Source organism: Bos indicus, chromosome 26, assembly GCF_029378745.1.
Source record: "Bos indicus isolate NIAB-ARS_2022 breed Sahiwal x Tharparkar chromosome 26, NIAB-ARS_B.indTharparkar_mat_pri_1.0, whole genome shotgun sequence".
NCBI lineage: Eukaryota > Metazoa > Chordata > Mammalia > Artiodactyla > Bovidae > Bos > Bos indicus.
The window spans coordinates 31,464,374-31,483,314 of record NC_091785.1 but is presented as its reverse complement, the minus strand read 5'-3'; the positions used below and the strand labels follow the sequence as shown (position 1 = coordinate 31,483,314).

Below are 18,941 nucleotides of genomic sequence, written 5' to 3'. Positions count from 1 at the left end.
GGGATCTTCATTCCCCAACCAGGGATCGAACCCATGCCCCCTGCATTGGAAGTGTGGAATCTTAACCACTGGGCTACCAGGAAAGTCCTGTAACTGGTGTTTTTATAAGTAGAGGAAATTAGGAGACAGACATATTCAGAGGGAAGACCATGTGAAGAAACAGTGAGAAAGCAGCCATTTATGTGCCAAGGAGAGTGGCCTCAGAAGAAACCAACACTGCTAACACATTCATCTGAGACTCACAGACTCCAGAATTGTGACCAAAAAAGTGATTTCTTATTTAAGTCACCCAGTCTGCGGTACTCTATTATGGCAGCCTTGGCAAGGCAACACTGATTATCTGCAACTGCTTTTCCCAGAGTACTTACTTATCTGGACACCTCTACAGTCTGCAAATCCAGCCTTGGTATCTGGCAGAGGGACACTTCTGTGGGACAGATAAACTAGTAGAATAAGTCTTGGAGGTTATTATTAGGCCAAAGTGACAAAGTCTAAGACTCAAGGAGCCTCAAACTACTACCAGTCTACTTGTTAGTAGACATGCCAAGTCTGAAGCTTCAAAGGTGGGGAATCAAAATGCCAAGACACAAATCTCCAGAGAGTGGAGTAAAATTTTCTGCCATTAATGAGTTGAAGAAAAGTTAGGCTCTTGATTGAAATTCCTGATAGGAAGAAATCAGACTGAGGCTTAGACTTAACAAAACTAACCCAGCTTGAACTCTGTGACCTGTGGCTAAATTAAGTAGATTAGCACCCCGCTATTTGCCTATCAAAGGAAAGGGTAAATTTACCTGTCAAAGACAATGTCATCTAGAATTATACAGTATTTTAAGATATTTAATTAAAATTTACTGTGGATGTAGAAATAGAATCATGTAACCAATAGCAAAGGGGAAAAATAAATTATAAAAGTAGATCCATAGATGATTCAGAATCACTCAATCCTCATTATTTGTCATAGTTCTGTTCTATAAATCTGCCATGAACACTGAGTGCTGAATACTAAACTGTTTCTCCAAGTGAAAACATGCAGATAGGTTCTTTTCCAGCCTCTGGTAATTTTTTTCAATCAAAAATGCCTTTTACATTATTTGGTTTGATGGACAATAGTCCTATAAAAAGAGCCAGCCTCAGGGGCATTGAAAACTTGCTCTTCCATGGAACTCTTTTCCTGTATAAGATTTAGCAAGTGTCTTAAAATTCTTTCACAGCCTCATTATCTACAGAACTTCTTCGCCTACAAATTTGACATTTTTCATGCCACATTGCCTTTTGAAAGGTGTGAGCCACCAGGAGCAGCCAAGTGTTTCATATCTAGCTAATTGTTACACCCTGAGTAACATGATGGTAAATTTCATTGGTATCTAGCATCACAATAGTGCTATACTTTTTCACTACACTTTTGAATACACAATTTTAGCTGCTTTTCCATCATGTACTACACATATTATGCCCAAAGTTTGTACCACACACCTATTTTTTCCATGAGGTACATCACAGCCTTTTTTCACTTAGAAACACAGGACAGCACCTTAGCATTATGCTTGGGGATCATTTGAAACTGCTAAGTCACCAAATAAAGCACAAAAGCACAAAAATAAATGTAGCAAGTAAATCACAAAAAGTACACTTGCTTACAGTATGAGAGATAAAACAAAAAGTCAGAGCACTACCTTTTTCTACTTTATCTGGGAGTATGTGCACCAAATGACTCAAACATTTCACCCCTCTGCACATATCCACAAATGACTATGAAAGTGCTGTGAGTATTGATTGGTGGGTTACAAATAAAGTTTAGAAAGTAAGCAGGTTCACAGAAGAAATCCACAAATAATGAGATGTACTTTCTGGGTGTGAGCAAAGACTTCAAAATAACTATCATTAATATGTTCAAAAGTATAAAGAAAAAAAGAACAGAAAAGGAATATAATTTCATCAGAGAATAGGAATCAATTAAAAAAAGAACCAAGTGTACATAAAATTGGAAACTTGAGGAATAGATTTAACAGAATACTGGATCCAGAGAAGATAGACTCATTTAACTGGAAGAAAGAAAAAAACAGGACAAATACCAAGCATAGTGGACATGTGAGGAACCTCAAAGTCAGATTGACAAAAGTGAAAGACAAAGAGAAAATCTTGAACGTAGAAAGAGAAAAAAGCATTACCTCCAAAGGAGTATTAAATTTTACAGCTGCCTATGTAATGGCAACTATGGAAATCATGATTCAATTGAATAATATGTTTAAAGTTCTGAAACATGATGATAATAATCCTGACTTCTACTACCATAGATTTTTTTTTTTTGGTTGCTTCCAGCTTGTAGTTAATATGCAAATTACTGCCATGAACACACTTAACTGTGTCTTTTGGTGCCACATTTACACGGAGTACGTTTGAGCAGTGGAATTGCTAAATCATGAAATAGGCAGATGCTGTGAACTAAAATGCGTGCCCCTCAAATTCATGTGTTGAAGCTACTGTACTGAAGATGCAGCCATTAAAGAGCTAATTAAGGTTAAGTGAGTTTATAAGATGTGTTCTGATAGAACTGGTGCCATTATATGAAGAGCAAGAGATAGCCAAGTTCTCTCTCCACCCTGTGAGGACACAGCAAGAAGGTAGCCATCAACAAGCCAGGAAAATCTATTATCAAAACTGAAAACAGAACGGCAGTCACAAAATCCAGCTTCGAATCAACCTAATTTCTGACTGAATTAAGATGATCTGCTCTGATGTTAACTATCAGTCTGAGGGAAATCAAATTCTTTCTGGAGGAAGATATCTAGAGTCGCAGAACATCCCTACAATTTTTCACACAAAATGTCTGACAAAAAAAATTACTAACACCAAGAGACTAAACCAAATGACCAAAAAAAAAAAAAAAAAAAAAGCCCAAATGACCAAAACCTAAGAGAAAAAAAATAATATAAGTTTACCATGAGATCCAAATATTAGAATTATCATAGTATTTGAACAATCCTGATTAATATGTTCAAAACTTAGATGAAAAGATAAAATTTTATAATTTCTAATCTATAAAGAACTAGAAAATTTTTAAAGAATCAGATGGAAATTCTGAAACTGGAAAATACAATAACTGAAATTAAGAACTCAGCAGATACAGCGAGAATATAAATTAGCACAGTCACTATAGAAAATAGTATGGAAGTACCTCAAAAAATTAAAATAGAACTATTATGTCACCCAGCAATTCTACTTCTAGCTATCGGAAAAAACAAAAACTCTATCGTGAACAGATACCTGCACCACCATGATCACTGCGGCCTTGTTTACAATACTGACGTGAAAACAACATAAATGTCCATCAACAGATGAATGGATAAAGACAATTTGGCATTCATATACAATTGAATATTACTGAGCCATTAAAAAGAAAAGGAATTCTGCCATTTGAGACAATATGGACCTTGACAGCATTATGCTAAGTGAAATAAGTCAGACACAGGAAGCCAAACACTGTATGATCTCACTTATATGTCAACTCTAAAAAAAAAAAAAAGTTACATGATACAGTAAGTATATAATTACTGATATTTCTGGATTTATATTTACTTTTCCCACCTATTTCAAGTCTCTTTTCCTTTCCTATCTTACATTGTTTAGGATTAACCAAGTGTTTATTCACAATTCTGTTTCCCTTCTTTATTAGCTTCTTAGTTGTGCCTTCTTTTGTCAATTTTGAGTGGTTATTCTGTCCAGATATTCTAATTATCCTTGGCTTCTTACATTCCAAGTTGTTCTTTTTATCACTTTCTAGGTGATGATGTATATATATATGGTGTGTGTGTGTGTGTAAAATCTCCACAATACATTATTATTGTATTGTAGTTAGCACTCATTTAGATTTACTACTTTCCTGATAGCTCAGTTGGTAAAGAATCTGCCTGCAATGCTGGAGACTTGGGTTTGATCCCTGGGTTGGGAAGATCCCCTGGAGAAGGGAAAGGCTACCCACTCCAGTATTCTGGCCTGGAGAATTCCATGGACAGTATAATCCATGGGGTCACAAAGAGTCGGATACAACTGAGCAAATTTCACTTCATGTCACCAACCATTTTTAGGGATATTTTTTCTGGTTGTTGAATTTTAGGTTGGCAGTTATTATCCCTTAGCACTATGAAAATATTATTCTGGTCTCAATGAGGCAGGAAACACAGCGCAGACCCAAAGACCACTTCCTCATACATAGACATTATGCAAAAGGCACCTTCCTGTTTTGCACTTAATGAGATCGTGAACGCGGAGAAAAGGCATCAGCAACAAGAACATAAATTAAACTCTGGTTAAACTTTGTGACACCTGAAAAGGGGAACCCTACCCATTAAACCCCCGCATAGCACTGCTGAGCACGGCAGAGCACGGCAGTAGAAGCAACCAGGCTGCGGATGCCTGCTGAACAACTTCCGTACCTGGTACTTGACTAGGAGAGGAAAACTGAAGGGAAAATGGCTTTTAGAGCACATGTACTATGGTTTCAGGAGCCCAATGCTCAAGAAAGAAGGCTGATATAAACAGGTGAAATCATAGTCTTGCCTCCACTTTCCAATTAAGGAATATTCTACCCCTAATCTAAGAAACCCCCACCCAATCAAGGAATTGAAATAAAAAGGGGCTCAGAAAACACATAAGGATGTGTCTCACTGAGAAAGATCCTCACTCTTCTCTGAGTGCATTCTTTGAGAAGTTTTGGCCTTTTAATAAACTGCTTGTTTCTCTCTATGCCTTCCTCTCTGTATCTTACTCCTTTGTGTAGAGCAAGAACTTTGACCTTTAATTTAGATTTAGCCTGCCCAGCATCACTAGGTCCCTCAAGCAGGCTCCCCCACTACCCCCACCATGGGCACACACCCATGTGTTGTTCCTGCCCCTTGCTCTCATCCTCTGCCTTTCATTTCCCAGCTGCCAAGATCCTGGAAGCTTTGCAGCCCAGCAAAGAAGGGCAATCCATTGAGAACAGTCTGTAGAGTATCAAGCGATATCCAGATTACCTGTGAAACAGGACAGAAGGGGGAGGGCACAACCTTTAAAAGAGTGGCATAGCATTGAGGATATGACATAACGGGTTAGAATGAATTAGGCTCAAAATGGTGAAAGATTCATCTTCCAGTAGACCTTAATTTAAGCCTCATTATGCTCTGTACTCAGTCGCTCAGTCATGTCTAACTCTTTGTGGTTCCATGGACTGTAGCCCGCAAGACTCCACTGCCCATGGAATTTTCCAGGCAAAAATACTGGAATGGGGTTCCATTTCCTATTCCAGGGAATCTTCCTTACCCAGGGCTCAAACCTGCCTCTCTTGCATCTCCTGTATTGGCAGGCAGGTTCTTTACCACCTGGGAAGTCCAAGCCTCATTATACACACATTGTAATAGATTAGCATGCTAAACAACACACTCACAGGGGCCATGATAGCTTCAAGGCTAACCAAAAAAGGCCAAGAAGCAGGCAGTAGCCCAATTCCTGGAAATCCCCATCCCTTCCCCAAGGTAGTTGGAATAATCCTCCCCCTCATTAACCTATGAAATTACCCAGCCCACAAAAACTATCCGCCCTGTATTTTGAGGACTCTCACATTTTGAGATAGCCCACACTCTGTCTGTGGAGTGTGTTCCTCTCCAAGCCCTCTTGTCTTTTGAGACAGACTGCATTCTGTCTCTGGAGAGTATACCACTCTAAATAAATCCACTTCTTACCCATTACTTTTTTTCTTACAGACTTCTTTCTGCAACAAGACATACAGAACCTGAGCTTCATTAAGTCCTGGATTCAGGTGTGTGATTTCAATTAAAAGACAGTGAGTTCAAGTCCCAACCTGAGTTAGGCAGTTTCACCTGCACTCTGCCTGTCCCGTACCTTAACCTCGGGTTCCTCCATAGGGACAAGATGGCAAAGTAGAAGGATTGAGCTCAATCCTCGTGAGCACACCAAAAGTACAACTAATTGCCGAACAACCATCAATAAAAAGACCAGAACCTACCAAAAATATATTCTACATCCAAAGACATAAAGAAGAAACCCAATGAAATGGTAAGAGGAATGCACGCAGGATATAATCAAACCTTATGCTCCCCAGGTGGGCAACCCACATACTGGAAAACAATTACATCACAGAAGTTCTCCCACAAGAGAGTTCTGAACCTCACAGCAGGTTCCCCAACCTGGAGGGTCTGATATCAGGAAGAGGAACCCCCAGAACATGTGGCTCTGAAGCCAATGGGGCTTGAGCACAGGAGCTCCACTGGACTGGGGGAAACAGACTCTACTCTTGGAGGGTGTATGCCAGGTCTTGGGTGCACTGAGACCCACAGCAAAAGCACTGACCTCAGGAAAGCCTGGGCCAGACCTACCTGCTGGTCTTGGAGCGTCTTCTGGAAGGCAGGGTGGCTGTGGCTCACTGTGGGGACAGTGACACTGGCAGCAGAGGTCCTGGGTGATAGTCATCAGCTTTAGCTTTCCAGGAGGCTCCAGTGCTGGGACACCTTGGGCCAAACAACAAACAAGACAGGAATACAGCCTCACCCAGCAGCAGACAGCTTGCCCAAAGACTCTCTGAGATAGCCCTCTAGAAATGCCCCTTGACCTGGCTGGCCCTGCTCACCAGATAGCCAAGACACCGCTCCACCCACCAATGAGTGGTATTGGTCACTCCCACCGGGAAGCCCACACAAGCCTCTAGACCAGCCTTCCCAACCAGGGGGCCTACATCAGCAGGAAGGAAATTACAATCTGGGCAGCCCAATGAACTGAGTCTACAAAAGCAGACCAGAACCTTCCTGGGGAGTGTACAGCTGGGACACATAGGTCATCCCCCACAGAGAGCCAGTTCTCCAGGGTCAAGAAACATAAATAACCTTCTATGTACATAAAAATACATAAATTAGAAAAAAGATAACACAGCAGAAGAATATGTTTCAGAAGAATGATCAAGATGAAAATATTATTCTGTTTTGGGGGGACTTTCATTGTTTCAGTAGACACATTTGCTGTCATGCTTTGTTGATCCTAAACGGTGACTTTTTCCTGATCACATTTAATATTTTCTGTTTCCTTTAGTCTTCAGTGGTTTTTCACTGTCTTTTATCTATAACATGTGGTTTCACTTAATTTTATCCTGCTTGGGGTTAGTAGAGATTCTTGAAACTATGGCTTGCTGTCTGTCATCAACTTTGATCAATTATCCTTCATTCTCTCTTTAAATAAGGCTTCTGCCCCCATTTCCTCCTTTCTGCCTTTTGGTGCCTTGAGTTACATGAGTGTTAGACTATATGCCATGCCCTTGATGTCTCTTATTCCATTTTTATGCTCTATGTTTTATTTTTCTATGGCCTGAAAGGATGCTTTCTATTAAAATTCCTTCCAGTTCACTAATTACTAATATATTCACCCTTTCCTCTTGGCAGGTAACTGGAGCGGTGGCATAAAACCTCAATCCAGTGAGGGGAATTTATTAACACTTCTGTAAGGCTGTTTTAGACTTTGTAAGGCTTGGTCTAGCTTTAATTAAGTGCTACTTTTATCTTGCAGTTCTTGAAGAGTCCTACCTAAAGACCTTGGGTACTTTGCATGATGCCTCACCTTTAGAGGGTCCTGAACTTCATTTTTTAAAATCTCTTTTGTAGTGTTAGATTGTTGAAAGTGCCACTTCACTTTTCAACTGCACTGCGCTGTGTCCCTAAAGCACTCTCTCTCCAGCTTTAAAAAAACAAAAAGGGAAGTGCCTCAGGGGAAAAACTATGTCAGATTCACATTCCTACATCTTGACCTCTCAAGTTCTTATAACCTTAGAATATCCCCAGTGCTTTCAAATAGATTATATTTTAAAATATTATACAACTTTCCCCACCATTCTTGGTGAGAGTATTGATCTGTCACAAGTCATATAAATAGCCATCATACCACATTTTTTAAATCATCTAAAAAGTAGATGTTCAGCAAAATCTTCAGTAAAAATTCCATACCTATGTAAACTAGAAGATTTAAAAGACTGAGCAACAAAGCTAAAGGATACTGTGGTCTCCAGTACATTTGAAGAGGGCATAGCCTCCTATTGAGGAGGTATTTCTCCAAAGTTCTAAGTTCAGTTCAGTTCAGTCACTCAGTCATGTCCAACTCTTTACGACCCCATGAATCGCAGCACACCAGGCCTCCCTGTCCATCACCAACTCCCGGAGTTCACACAGACTCACATCCATCGAGTCAGTGATGCCATCCAGCCATCTCATCCTCAGGGTCACACAACAGACATGGGAGAAACCAAGCACAATTTCTTATGTTAAAAAGAACAACAACTTTCATGTGCACCGCACAGAAGAGATGTAATATCAAAACCTCTCTGGGAATTCCCTGGTGGTCCAGTGGTTAAGACTCCTCACTTTCACTGCGGAGGGCTCAGGGCACGTCCCACAGGCTGTATGGCACAGCGAAATGGTTCACACTATATCCTGAGGCTCTGATTTCTGATGGTCAGAAAAGTAGATGTTTAGCATAAAGGGCTTCCCAAGTGGCGCTAGTGGTAAAGAACCCACCTGCCAATGCAGGAGACATAAGAGAAAGGGGTTCTATCCCTGGGTTGGGAAGATCCCCTGGAGGAGGAAATGGCAACCCACTCCGGTATGTTTGCCTGGAGAATCCCAGGGACAGAGGAGCCTAGAGAGCTACACTTCATGGGGTCACACTGAGCCGGACATTACTGAAGCCACTTAGAACACAGCACATTAGCACAATGAATTAAATGTGTGATTCTTTCTTGCTATCAATTTGTCTGACAATAATATAACCTCCCTGAGGGCTGGGACAAGGTTGCCTTTTGCACTACCGTAATCTGCTTAAATATTAATAGTTAAGTGCTTAGCATAGAGTAGGCATTCAGCAAATTTTAGCTAGTTTTTTGGAAACAAAGGAAAGAAGAGAAGAGGCACCTTTTAGAGAAAGCACCCCGTAGAGAAGCAACAGCAAAAAACAAACCACAATTATCAAAGATTCTGGAAGCTGAATGTGCTTGACTTGTGTGTCACTGTCAGACTGCCCTGGAGCAGGAATCAAGCCTTTCTGAAACTTATTGGGTTGCTCATTCTCCACCTTCCATATCCCTCTGTTCCAGGGGAAAGAGGAAGGTAAATTTTCTCATATCAGAGGCTCCTGGCCTCGATGAGTTCCATGTGGTACTGAGTGGGTTGTTAAAATAAAAATCCAGAGAGACCAAAGTAATGGTTTATGTGAAGTAACTGTAATATTCAAATGAAAGCTATAAATCAACTATGCAAATGAGCCTATGCCCAGGGCAGAATTGCAATCAAACAGCCTGCGGAAGGAAACTTAATAAGCCCTGCCTCTCCCTCTATTACCTTGTGAGTAAGTTTCCTGAGAGTCCGGGTCTTATGGGGACATGGAGAGTGTAGCTTCAGGCAGTCCGGTAGTTCTCACAGCAACTGTACTGGGACCTGGCAGCATTCGAAAGCTCCAGGAAGGCTTGAGCAGTTTGCATCTGTGTCTCCATCACAAGGCATTAAATATGCATCTGATCAAGACAGTAGTTAGGAATATGAAGTGCCTGTGGGGGAAATTGCTGGAAATGATGGCCATATGTACATGCTTTCCCTCTGAAATGACTCTGGGACTAAAATTCTCACAGGAGAGTTGATTAGAGAACTAGAGATTATTCCAAAGAGATTGATAGTCAACAGTTTTGGAGAGGGGTAGACCAAAAGTCAAGGTTAGTCACCAAAGATAGGATCCAGTCTTACCCATGGAATTTAATGTGCACCATTTTCTGAATCATAGAAGCCAAGAGAGACCATCCATCCTGGTCTGTCCAAGAGTTGCTTTTAAAACTATTGTCCAGCATAATTGTTACTATTTCTCCCTTTCACTCTTAACATTTCCTGGTTAGGATGATAAATTATATGGTCAACAAAATAAGGATCTTTAAAATGGTGACCTAAAAGGTCACCTTTCAGGTAAGCCAAGCACTCAGTCCAATAACACAGGAAGTCTCATATAGCCCAGATTTATGATTATCACTAATGATGAGGCTGGTAAATTTCTTGTCTCTAAAACTTTTCAGGCACAAGCCGGATAAGGAGATGAGGTAAAGGAGATTCAGAGGGCAAGCAGGAGCCTAAGATAATGATTAAGGGGTTCTTTCTTTGCCTGAAATTCAGCAAGAATCAGAGGTTTAGCAAGAAATATGCTCAGAGGGAAAATGGTTTCTCAGGTTTCTGCAAGGAGATGGCAGCTGAGGAAGGGTTCTAAGCACAAGTTCCTCACTTACTTTATTACACCCTGATCAGGGGAGAAGTGAGACAGAGGAAAAAGTCAGTGTGGTTATAGGTACTGCATGCCTTCCCTCTCTGCCAACTGAAACCTGGACTCAGTCTCTAGTTTGGACTGAAGGACAGAAAATTCTTGCTCTATGTGTCAGCACCTAGAGATTTGTCTCAATCAGGATAAGGTAAGTTTTGCTGGAGTATTAAAATTGTCATGACTTAAAACAACAAAGTTGTTTGTTTGGTTTTTTTTCCTCTGCCACACTTTACATCATGTATTGGCTGGGAGCTCACTCATGTCATACTTACTCTAGAACTCCCAAGATCGTTGAAGCAGGAAAAGGGGGATATGGTGACTCACTCACTAGCTCTGAAAGTTTCTTCCTGCTCTGACACTCATTACTTCTACTTACATTTCATTGGCCACAGAAAATCACATTCACATGGCTCCACCTGATTTCTTATGGATACACCTAATTTCTTACCTTGTTCATGGAAGGCAGGGACAAAGAACTATCTGGAGAATAGCACCAACTACAGGTTTCTGGAAGGGAGCCCATAGCCGGCATGTCCAAGTGCTTGGTACATAGCAGAAGCCTTGCATATGCCAGCTCCCCCCAGAGAAATGTCACCTTCTTTTGAAGTCCTTCCCTCCCAGCTCCATTGTTCTTTCCTTTCCAGAAGACTCCAGCACTGGAGACTGTTTAGCCTGGGGACTCAGGAGGGGAATAAACCTGAACAGTAGTCCTCAAACAGGTGAAGAAGTATAACATGAATCATGGGCAAGGACTGGCTTGCTACATTCTGGCCCCAGTACATCAAACATCAGCCGTGGCTGAAGAAGTAGCTGCAGGGGAACTAGTGTTTACTTACATGACATTTACTAAGGGCCAGGTACTGTTGAAAGGGCTTCATGACGTATTTAATCCTCACAACAGTTATTTAAGGTACACTTTGAATGTCCTTTTTTTTTATGATGAGAAAACTGTGGCTAAAGTGGTAAAGTCACATCCCCAAGGTCAGTGGTGGTTGTGTGTCAGTCACTCAGTCACGTTCAACTCTTATGACCCCGTGGATTTTACCCCACCCAGCTCCTCTGTCCGTGGAATTCTCCAAGCAAGAATGCTGGAGTGGGTTGCTGTTTCCTTCTCCAGGAGAACTTCCCGACCCAGGGATTGAACCTGGGTCTCCCGCATTGCAGGCAGATGCTATACCATCTGAGGTACTAGGGAAGTCCGAGGGATGCAAAACCAGGCAGTTTGCTCCAGAGTCCATGGTCCTTTACTTGTATCTAGACTAACTGACTGGGGAATCAAGACATTCCTCTCTAGATCCCATTGGATGCTACTGGATAACAAGAGATGCTGTTGGGTCTCTGTCGTCACACAGTTGTGTCCGACTCTTTGCAACTCCATGGGCTGTAGCCCAGCAGGCTCCTCTGTCCATGGGATTTTTCAGGCAAGAATACTGGAATGGGTTGTCATTTCCTCCTCCAGGGGATCTTCCTGACCCAGGGATCAAACCCGCATCCCCCGTATTGGCAGCAAATTCTTTACCACCGAGCCATCTGGATGTCCCTTGCTATTGAGTAACCATAGCATCTAATGGCATAACATGTAATAAAATGGTGTTCCCAGGTAATGGAACTCCTGGGGGCATATGAAATGATTTACTGATACCTTGAGAGCATTAAGGGACTTCCCTGGTGGCTCAGACGGTAAAGCGTCTGTCTACAATGCGGGAGACCAGGGTTCGATCCCTGGGTTGGGAAGATCCCCTGGAGAAGGAAATGGCAATCCACTTCAGTACTATTGCCTGGAAAATCCCATGGACAGAGGAGCCTAGTAGGCTACAGTCCATGGGGTCGCAAAGAGTGGGACACGACTGAGCGACTTCACTCATGCACTGAGAGCATTAAAATGCACTGAATCACATGGTTATAAGTGCATTTCTCTTTCATGGCTTTGTTCTTTGTTTCCCAGTCCTCCTAATTATGTCAAAAAGCAGACTCAGATGTCGAGGACATGCTGGCACCAACCATCACTTGTTAATCTCACTTTGGAGGCAAACAGCAAAGGTCTCCCTTGGGCACAGTCTTCTGCGAGCAACAGCATCTGCCTAGAATTTAAAGAACCCTGTTTTGTTTGCCTTGTATGTATTATTGTTATTTTCTATGATTGAAAAGGCTTACCTGATAGGTCAGTTGGTAAAGAATCTGCCTGCAATGCAGAAGACCCTGGTTCAATTCCTGAGTCGGGAAGATTGCTGGAGAAGGGATAGGCTACACACTTCAGTATTCTTGGGCTTCCTTTATGGATCAGCTGGTAAAGAATCCACCTGCAATGTGGGAGACCTGAGTTTGATCCCTGGGTTGAGAAGATCCCCTGGAGAAGGGAAAGGCTACCCACTCCAGTATTCTGCCCTGGAGAATTGCACAGACTACATAGTCAAAGTAATGCTAGATTTCCATTGTTTTATTTTTAAAATACATTCAAGTAAAAAAGTGAGTTGATGTGGTAAAATAGAAAATAGCCTGGGTGGTATTCAAATGGGTGCAAGCAGTGGGTCAAAGACTAGAATTTGGGAAACAATAGTCTATGCAGATAAGTTTTCAAGGTAGCAAGTGGGACATGGATTGATGATAAATTATTTTTCTTAAAGAACTGGGGTTTCCCTGGTAGCTCAGCCAGTATAGAATCTGCCCACAATGTGGGAGATCTGGATTTGATCCCTGGATCAGGAAGATCCCCTGGAGAAAAAAAATGGCAACTCACTCCAGTATTCTTGGCTGGAGAATTCCATGGACAAGGAGCCTGGCGGGATACAGTCTGTGAGAGGAGTCTGGTGGGTTACAGTTCATGGAGTCGCAGAGTCAGACACAACTGAGTGACTTTCACTTTCCTTAAAGAATTCAGGGGAACAAGTGGCCTAAGATGGTAACTAGCTGTGTGACCGCGGGCAAATTTCCTTCCATCCCAGTCTCCATCATCCACAAGCTAGGAGAAAAAAAACTTGGCTCTCAGAGTTCTTGTGATTATTAAGGCATATCCTGGGGAAAATAGTGCTTGGCTTACCTTCCTAGGTGTTGTGAAGATCAAACTTTCATTCTGTTTTAAGAAATCTACTACTGCTGGTAAGAAACTGGTGGGCAGTTAGAAGAAAACCTCAGCTTTCACCCTTGCAGAGTTTGGTCTTGTGAGAATTTACACAAAAAATAGCAAGAGAAACAAAATCATGGAACTGCCATTTATCAAGGATTCACCCAAGGCCAGGTGTTGAGCTAAGTGTTCAGTTCAGTTCAGTTCAGTGGCTCAGTCATGTCCAACTCTTTGCGACCCCATGAATTGCAGCACGCCAGGCCTCCCTGTCCATCACCAACTCCTGGAGTTCACTCAGACTCACGTCCATCGAGTCAGTAACGCCATCCAGCCATCTCATTCTCTGTCATCCCCTTCTCCTCCTGTCCCCAATCCCTCCCAGCATCAGGGTTTTTTCCAATGAGTCAACTCTTCGAATGAGGTGGCCAAAGTATTGGAGTTTCAGCTTTAGCATCAGTCCTTCCAATGAACACCCAGGACTAATCTCCTTTAGAATGGACTGGTTGGATCTCCTTGCAGTCCAAGGGACTCTCAAGAGTCTTCTCCAACACCACAGTTCAAAAGCATCAATTCTTCGGCACTCAGCTTTCTTCATAGTCCAGCTCTCACATCCCTACATGACCACTGGAAAAACCATAGCCTTGACTAGATAGATCTTTGTTGGCAAAGTAATGTCTCTGCTTTTCAATATGCTATCTAGGTTGGTCATAACTTTCCTTCCAAGGAGTAAGTATCTTTTAATTTCACGGCTGCAGTCACCATCTGCAGTGATTTTCAAGCCCAGAAAAATAAAGTCTGACACTGTTTCCCCATCTATTTCCCATGAAGTGATGGGACCAGATGCCACGATCTTCGTTTTCTGAATGTTGAGCTTTAAGCCAACTTTTTCACTCTCCTCTTCCAGTTTCATCAAGAGGCTTTTTAGTTCCTCTTCACTTTTTGCCATAAGGATGGTGTCATCTGCATATCTGAGGTTATTGATATTTCTCCTGGCAATCCTGATTCCAGCTTGTGCTTCTTCCAGCCCAGTATTTCTCATTATATACTCTGCATAGAAGTTAAATAAGCAGGGTGACAATATACAGCCTTGATGTACTCCTTTTCCTATTTGGAACCAGTCTGTTGTTCCATGTCCAGTTCTAACTGTTGCTTCCTGACCTGCATACAGGTTTCTCAAGAGGCAGGTCAGATGGTCTGATATTCCCATCTCTTTCAGAATTTTCCACAGTTTATTGTGATCCACACAGTCAAAGGTTTGGCATAGTCAATAAAGCAGAAATACATGTTTTTCTGGAACTCTCTTGCTTTTTCGATGATCCAGCAGATGTTGGCAATTTGATCTCTGGTTCCTCTGCCTTTAAAACCAGCTTGAACATCAGGAAGTTCACGGTTCACGTATTGCTGAAGCCTGGCTTGGAGAATTTTGAGCATTACTTTACTAGCGTGTGACATGAGTGCAATTGTGTGGTAGTTTGAGCATTCTTTGGCATTGTCTTTCTTTGGGATTGGAAGAAAACTGACCTTTTCCAGTCCTGTGGCCACTGCTGCATTTTCCAAATTTGCTGGCATATTGAATGCAGCACTTTCACAGCATCATCTTTCAGGATTTGAAATAGCTCAGCTGGAATTCCATCACCTCCACTAGCTTTGTTCGTAGTGATGCTTTCTAAGGCCCACTTGACTTCACATTCCAGAATGTCTGGCTCTAGGTGAGTAATCACACCATTCTGATTATCTGGGTCATGAAGCTCTTTTTTTGCACAGTTCTTCTGTGTATTCTTGCCACCTCTTCTTAATATCTTCTGCTTCTGTTAGGTCCATACCATTTCTGTCCTTTATCGAGCCCATCTTTGCATGAAATGTTCCCTTGGTATCTCTAATTTTCTTGATATGCATTATCCAATTTCATCCTAACAATAGTTCCAAGAGAAAGAAGATAGTTATCATCATTCCCATTATAGATAAGAATCTGGAAACTTAGCGGGATAAGGAGCTTACAAAAGGTTATGAAATTGGTGAATGATAGAGCTGGGATTCAAACCCACAACTGTTTTCTTCTTAAAACAGATGTCATCCAGGAAAATAGAGGTGGGATGGATTTTAGCAAGGAGGATGGAGCTGCAATAGAATCATGTAACAGACTCTGTCCTGCTTCCGCCCGAGCACTTTGTGGATAGCGAAGCATTAATACGCGAAATGCGTTGGTCCTCATTATTCCTACTGCATTATTTTTAGAGTCAAATCTTCCCCAAGGGACATTTGAAGTTCTCTGAATTCCACGGGCAAGCGTGTGGGGGACTTCCATTATTAGAACATTGCTTCTCCACCCTTCCCAAGCTTTCCCGCACACAGGAATCACCCCAGGGATCTTCTTAAATGCAAATTCTAAGTCTGGAGGGGGACCCAAGATTCTGCATTTTTAATAAGCACCCCCCAGGAATCAAAGCCAGGTCCCCTGCATTGCAGGCAATTCTTTATCAGCTGAGCCACAAGTGAAGCCCTGCTAACTCACAGACCACAGTTTTTCTAGCAAGGTATTAGAGCTCTCAGAGCTCACGGCTGGGGGTGGGGGGTGAGTCTATCCCCCATCCTCCCATGCAAAGTGCCCTCTTAGGCTCTAAATCAAGGTGTGGTCCACGCAACAGGGTGGGCAGCCTCCCTGCCTGAGGGGAAATGGGCAAGACCGCATAGGGTTGAAAGCCCAGCTTCAGCTGGGAGCTTCAGCTCTGTCCTAATAGGAGGGTGGGGAACCTGCTGGCTCATCCATCCCCACCAGCAATTAGCCAGAGGCAAGCTGGTCTGAGGAGCCATTAACATTTACAAGTCGCTCCAATAGCCCTTCCCACACTCACTCAAGGGCACCACAAAGTGTGTGTTATTGAGGGTAATGAAAAAGCCTATAAAATGAGCAGTTAAATGGCACTTACTCAGGGCCTGGGAGCTCATTTGGGCATGGGCGTCTCACTCCCCTTGGCTTAGTTCTTCGGTTGTTTTCCTGTCTGGCTGTCCTGGTGCTGGGCTGGTGCACACTGAGCAGCTAGGCACATCTTCTCGGGGGTCACCTCCTTCTACCCAGGTTGATAGAAGAGGTTGCTGCACCTCAGACAAGTTAAGCAGGCGATAACTCAGAGTCAACCACATGCCTGTGTCCAAATCCTGATCTGGAAATGGCCTGGGGAATGTGAGGAGAGAGGATATCTGTGAATTTACTGAAATCGTATACAAAGCTGTGCGTGGGTGTGTGCATATAGCCTTTTTGTGTGTGGAGAGAATAACTATATTTCCTCAGCTTCTCAAAGGCCCCTGTGATTCTCCCAGAAGGTAACAGCTCCCCGGCTAGATCCTTCACCTGAAAAAGAAGTGCCCTGGGGCAGTGGTTCTCAGCCTTTTTTAGGTTTTAATGTCAAAATTTTCAACCATCCCCTCATGAGATAGTTGGGGTTTCAGAGTCTATTACTTGAAAAACACATAACAACAAAAGGAACTCTGAATTCAGGCCTGTTTTCAAGTGAATCTGTATTTTAATCATTATACAGTCTTCCCTCCACAGCCATGGGAGACAGGGCCCAGGACCCAGCCCAGACACCAAAATCTGCTGATGTTCAAGTCTCTTATATAAAAAGTCTAGCATTTGCATATAACCTACAATATACTTTATCCCTTGATTACTTATAATACCTAATACAATGTAAATGCTATGTAAATAATTGTAAATATAATGTAAATACTATGTAAATAGTTGCCAAAGTGCAGTAAATTCAAGTTCAGCTTTTTGGAACTTTCTGGACTTTTGTTTTTTAATATTTCCAATCCACGGTTCATTGAATCCGTGGATTCAGAACCCTGCAGATACGACGGACCAATTGTACCAGCATCAGCATGCTTTTGGTAAATAGGAGTAAGTGAATGTGGCAAATATTGCTCTTTTCCTTCACCCTCTATTCCCAACCAGTATACTTTAATTGGGCAGGAATGAGTCTCAATGTCGAAGATCCCTCTCTCTAGCCCAAATCACGCCACAGAGTTGTACACCTATAAAAAGCACAGGAGGACAGCCCCTGTCTTAATCACAAGAAGCCTCAACAGCCCCAGCTGTGTTTGGAGGCAAAATGCAGTGGTATATCCATTGGCCAATCAATTCAGCTTATCAGTCTATAAAGTGGGGATGAGAATAGTATTAACCGCATAAAGAGTGCTGTAAGGATGACAGAGATGATGTACATAAAACATTGCTACCATAAATTAAGCACTTTCAAGGTTCAGGCCACTTTACATTATCTCATTTAATAGTAAGGTTTTGAATGTTTAAGTAGCTTGTTCAAAGTCCCCAGAAGAGCTGTGATTTGAGTCAGGTCCATCCAGAATCTAAATCCATAGGTGATATGCATTCTACTCTCTGAACCCTGAATGCCACCATATAGCCAGGCTAGACACACATAAGGCACTTAGATATTTGTTCATTTAAATTGGCCTAGGTTTCTAACCTAATCTAAACACGAAGAATTAGCTGGAGGCCTTCTATGAATATTGGCTTGAGGCACACACACTGTGGGCTGCTACGAAACAACGCGCTGTTTTCAAACCAAGGTGTTGACTGGTATAGCAGTAAAAAAATCTGGGGATGGCATCTGATCTTGCAAACCCTGTCTTAAACTAGTTGATATGGCTGTGATTTCACCTCTCTGAGCTCAGCTGCAATAGAAGAGTATCAATAGCTGCCTTGTGTGCCTTTCAGAGCTGGCTATAAGGAGTCAGTGAGATCACTTACATGAACCTGTCTGACACTGTAGTCGTGGTACATACCAAGGTTTTCTCATCATTGGTATCACAGTCATAGTGACAGGTAGAAAAGACCCAAGAGAACTCCAAATAATTCTGCTTTGGAGGAAAGAGCATGGGACAAGAAGGAGCTGGGGCTATGGAATGACTTTTTGTCTTCAATGAAAATCTAAAATTAACCGATTTTAGGTCTTAAGGCTACTGTGGGAGAAAGAAAAAAGAAGTGACTAAAATATTGGCCTTTCCAAATTCATCTTGTAGGAAGAATTAAAAGTGATTTAAATAATATACTTACCAACATTTACCTTTAACCATCAAACTGACCTAGTTTTCCTTACAGCATTTGTAGTCTAGCATAGAGAATAGACTTTTAGACACAATGGGGGAAGGAAAGGGAGAGACAAATTGAAAAAGTAACATTACATATATACACTATCATATGTAAAATAGATAACCAGTGGGAATTTGCCATATGATACAGGAAGCTCAAACCTAGAGCTCTGTGACAACCTAGAGGGGTGGGATGGGGTGGAAGGTGGGAGGGAGGTTCAAGAGGGAGGAGACATATGTATGCTGCTGCTGCTGCTGCTGCTAAGTCGCTTCAGTCGTGTCCGACTCTGTGCGACCCCATAGACGGCAGCCCACCAGGCTCCCCCGTCCCTGGGATTCTCCAGGCAAGAACACTGCAGTGGGTTGCCATTTCCTTCTCCAATGCATGAAAATGAAAACTGAAAGGGAAGTCTCTCAGTCGTGTCCAACTCTTAGCGACCCCATG

At 42.3% G+C, this 18,941-nt stretch overlaps 1 long non-coding RNA gene across 2 annotated transcripts in view; it reads right to left on the bottom strand.

Moving 5' to 3' along the window:
- The window catches only part of LOC139179984 (uncharacterized), a 93,873-nt gene extending 76,139 nt beyond the window's left edge, over nucleotides 1-17,734 (bottom strand). For both annotated transcript variants that reach the window (XR_011564289.1, XR_011564290.1), the window contains exons 1-4: nucleotides 16,315-17,734; nucleotides 12,481-12,626; nucleotides 9,369-9,541; nucleotides 6,372-6,503 (exon numbers count right to left, since the gene is read on the bottom strand). This is a non-coding gene — a long non-coding RNA (uncharacterized lncRNA). The remainder of the gene's footprint in view (nucleotides 1-6,371; nucleotides 6,504-9,368; nucleotides 9,542-12,480; nucleotides 12,627-16,314) is intronic.
- Between the last annotated feature and the right edge of the window lie 1,207 nt (nucleotides 17,735-18,941).